The sequence below is a fragment of the Myotis brandtii genome, unplaced genomic scaffold (genome assembly GCF_000412655.1).
Source record: "Myotis brandtii unplaced genomic scaffold, ASM41265v1 scaffold547, whole genome shotgun sequence".
Classification (NCBI taxonomy): Eukaryota; Metazoa; Chordata; class Mammalia; order Chiroptera; family Vespertilionidae; genus Myotis; species Myotis brandtii.
Window position 1 is genome coordinate 1,556,429 of NW_005370024.1, and position 4,671 is coordinate 1,561,099.

The window sequence follows — 4,671 nt, forward strand, 5'->3', positions numbered from 1 at the left end:
ATGGAAAATACTCTGATAATTTATAACTTTTTTGTCTTTAAAAAATATTCATCCTGACTCACAGAATGGATTTCATGACCTTCTAATCCAGTAGTTCTCAATCTTCTGGCCCTTTAAATACAGTTCCTCATGTTGTGACCCAACCAAAAAATTATTTTCGTTTCTACTTCATAACTGTAATTTTGCTACTGTTATGAATCGTAATGTAAATATCTGATATGCAGGATGGTCTTAGGCAACTCCTGTGAAAGGATTGTTCGACCCCCAAAGGGGTCGCGACCCACAGGTTGAGAACCACTGTGAATCTAATGGGTCACACACATAATGTGCAAAACATTCATATAGAGACATTTTCCACTGTTGTGTTGGTAGCTTGAGCATGTCTGCTTGATGACCAAAGAAACTAGCTGATCTGTTAGACTGCTGACTGGTACAGGAACTTTCTTGGTGTTAGATCTATATCTTAGATCAGGGGTCCTCAAACTACGGCCCACGGGCCACATGCAAATACAAATATTGTATTTGTTCCCGTTTTGTTTTTTTACTTCAAAATAAGATATGTGCAGTGTGCATAGGAATTTGTTCATAGTTTTTTTTTAACTATAGTCCGGCCCTCCAATGGTCTGAGGGACAGTGAACTGGCCCCCTGTTTAAAAAGTTTGAGGACCCCTGTCTTAGATTGTCAGTCCTGATACTTTTTGATGGGAGAGTTTTTAAGAGTGCCAGTTATGGTCTGATTTAGTGAGGCTCCAATGAAGTTTTCCATGGCTAGGTCAACTATCAGGTGGGAGCTGGTGATATATTTTTCAGTACTTTCTTGGAATGCATCCTTGACCTAGGAATAAGAACAGAGACATGACATTAGAGCGTTACAATACAGAGCAATATTATTGTCAGCTCTGGGAACCTTTACAAAATCCAAGCTCGTGGGTGCTGAAGCTCCTCATCACTCTGTTATATAGGCTTAAGCCTATTTCTGTAAGGCAAACCTCCTCAGCACAGATTAGTAAATAGAAAAATTATGTCAGCCTGGCTGGTGTGGCTCAGTGGTTGAGCATCGACCTATGAACCAGGAGGTCAAGGTTCAATTCCTGTTTGGGGCACATTCCTGGGTTGCAGGCTTGATCCCCAGCAGGGAGCGTGCAGGAGGCAGCTGATCAATGATTCTCTCTCATCATTGATGCTGCTATCTCTCTTTTCCTCTCCCTTCCTCTACCTGAAATCAATAAAAACAAATTTAAAAAGAAAAACTATGTCAGTAAAACCTGCAAGTTGGCATCAGGAATTGCAAGGTACGCTGATAAAGCTGAATACAGCAAGCCATGATGGAGTAGAACTCATTCACTACATAAAGTTGTCCTGCAGTATTCATGTGGGATTGGTTCTAGGCCCCCCCCCCACCACCAAAATCTATGGATGCTCAAGTCCCTTAAATAAAATGGCATAGTATTTGCATATAACCTACATTTGCATTATAGGCTACAGCAGGATGTGCCTATACATCACTTCATTCACATAAATTGAGTGTAATGCACTAATGCTTAAGATATGTGCATTGAGGTTGATTGTTGTGGATATATAACCATACTTCAGAGCTATGATTCTGTGCATCTAGCTTAGGCATCCTTTAGGAAATAACTCTAATTAAGGTGACCGAATGCCTGCAGTTGAAAATTTCTTATATATCAAGATGCACTAATACAGTCATGTGATATGGTTTCAGGCTAGTGATTTTCCACTAATGTATCTTTTTATCTACCTATAGTAGTGTTTATTATATGGTAGGTACTCAATAAATATATTTGAAAGAATGAGAGAATAAATTAACACCTGTACTAAGTCATACAATGTGCATTCTATTTTTAAAAAAATATATTTTATTGATTTTTTACAGAGAGGAAGGGAGAGGGATAGAGAATTAGAAACATTGATGAGAGAGAAACATCGAGCAGCTGCCTCCTGCACACCCCCTACTGGGGATGTGCCCACAACCAAGGTACATGCCCTTGACTGGAATCGAACCTGGGACCCTTCAGTCCGCAGGCCGACGCTCTATCCACTGAGACAAACCAGTTAGGGCTGTGCATTCTATTTTTATCAGTCAATGAAAATTATGTTACTGAACATACAATTTTGTAACATGTAATACAAAGGCTGATATAATATATTATTTAAAATAGGATCATCAAACATCTATTTCAAAATAAACTACTTATAATGTTACATAGTAGAAACAATGGTCTTATAAAATCATAAATATCAATTATATTTAGACTTAGCATATAAAGCTCAATACCTAATCTACCTGAAAATAAAAAACTCACATAAAAAAACTAACATCTCATTTATATTACTATAGGTATGGGTTCTTTACATTTTTTAGACAAAATAATTGTCTTCTAATCATTCTGTTCTTTTATATTTTACTGTTCCCATTTCAATCCAGTCATGTGAGTTTATAATTGGCTATGCTTCAGAATGTAGTATTAAAAAGTATTCTCAAAGGGCTTTCTCTCCTCATACAACTTACTTACAGTAATAGCACAGGTACTGTATTAGGGTATAGACTTTGTAGATGTGAGGATGAAACCATGGGGAAGTCCTTTTCTGGAATAGGATGTAAGGAATCAGCTAAATGGGAGGCAGGAGAAAATGTTGCAAGTTTGATAGAAGGTATGAAATAGTTGTCTAGGGAAGGGATACCATGAACTAGGAAATTGTTTCAGAATTTTAAGTGAGTCTGCATGATTGACTTACATGTTTAATGCAATGATCATTATTGTTATGAGGTCTTTAATTACCTGCCACTAATTTTTACCTCTTAGACATATCTTCATGGTGCTATGAATATTATCCTCTAAAAATACAGCTCTGATCAGTTTCCTCATAATTCAAAAATGGCTCTGAGCTAGTGTAATCTCCTCAGATAATATTCTTTAAATCTAAGCCCCATTCTGTCTTTCTAAGTTTCTCTTTCACCACATATCTCCATAAAATTCTACATTTTAAGTTCTAAGACTATGGAAGTTCATGAAATACCTTATGCACTTTGACATTTTTGCTTTTGTTCAGATTAATGTTCCCTTTGCCTGGAATGCTTTTCTTGCCTTAAGTCATTTGGAATCCTATTAATTATTTAGGTTTTAGCTCAAATACTATAGCATTCATCTATTCAACCAACAGTGAAGCACTTACAATGTGTCAGGTACTGGGGATACAAAGCAAGAAAACAAATACTGATTTATTCATGTAAGGGAATACCTGTGTCCAGCTGTTGCAATGAATGAAGGAAAGTTACATAACACTGACAAATCTTAAAAAGCATTAAGTAGTCCTGGCCTGTGTCGCTCAGTGGATAGAGCATCGGCCTGCGGACTCAAGGGTCCCAGGTTCGATTCTGGTCAAGGGCATGTACCTTGGTTGCTGGCACATCCCCAGTAGGGGGTGTGCAGGGGGCAACTGATCAATGTTTCTCTCTCATTGATGATTCTAACTCTCTATCCCTCTCCCTTCCTCTCTGTAAAAAATCAATAAAAAATATATATATATTTTTTAAAAAGCATTAAGTAAAAGAAAGCTGTGAAAGAATATATACATTACTGACTGCTAAAAATATGCAAAACAACACTGCATGTGTAATTAAAAATTAAAATGTAAAGTTGCTTGGGAAAGTGGTCGTCTTGGGCAAGAGGGAATAGAATGTGATTTGTGGAGCAGACAAAGGACCTCAATTACTTATATCTTAATTGATTTCTCCAGTTGAGTGGCAAGTACACATGTAGTATAGTTTTATTTCTACCTGTGTCAATCTAAAATATTCTATTTTTTTTTCAAAGTATGTATAAGGCTTGATTCCCTCTGGAAGGCACTGCAAGCCTTTCTCATAACCAATCACTGAAAATTATTTCCATCCTTGTTCTCCCCTTTATTTCCCACCTTGTCATCGCGCACACATCAGTACACAGGCCTGCTGAGTGGGAGCTCCCAGGTATGAGCTTTAATAGATGAGAATGCAGCCCTCTCCCTGGGAGATCCCCGACTGTTCCCTCCAACCCTCTGGGGCCACAATGCCTTTTAAGACCTTTGGCCTGACCCTGCCGGCTGGCCGACCCTAGAATGTCTCCCTTCAGATCCTGTATTGCTGCCCTCCCCCCGACAGATGTCAATTCATCCTTTGAGCAAAACCTAGAAGATGTGTCTCCTCCCAACGAACCCCGGAATGTGTCCCATTGGCGGACTGCGGTCCATGCCCACCAGAGGTTGCCTTTCTTCCTCCTCACCTCCAGCCCAGCTCCACGGACCTGGCGTCCAGCCCTTGGATCCGCGATTCTGCTCCCCCCACATGCCCTAGGGGCAACTCCACTTCCGGCCTCACCTCCGCATCCGCAGATATCCCACTTGGAGCCGGAAGAGGGCTGTCTCGGTTTCTGCGCAGCGCGGAACCTGGGGCCGGCTCCGCTTTCTCGCCTTCCCGACACTCTCCTTCCCCAGCTACATTTCCTAGTCTCGCGTGAGGTCTTTGAACGCTCTGGCGGGAACCACAGCTGGCCGCCCCGAGTCGGAGAGTTGGGGACTCATTGTGTGGTCAGTGGGTCCTGCTGCAGCCGCGCGCAGACGGGCCTCGTCCCCGCGGGTCGCGCCACCCCGGGGACGGAGAAGAGGCTGCGGCCC

At 41.0% G+C, this 4,671-nt stretch overlaps 1 long non-coding RNA gene across 1 annotated transcript; it reads right to left on the reverse strand.

Moving 5' to 3' along the window:
• Window positions 1-227: 227 nt before the first annotated feature.
• On the reverse strand, window positions 228-4,665 carry LOC106728160. The gene is made up of 3 exons (XR_001364420.1): window positions 4,281-4,665; window positions 668-835; window positions 228-456 (listed from the first exon to the last, which is right to left on the reverse strand). It is a non-coding gene; the product is annotated as an uncharacterized LOC106728160 (long non-coding RNA).
• Window positions 4,666-4,671: the final 6 nt, after the last annotated feature.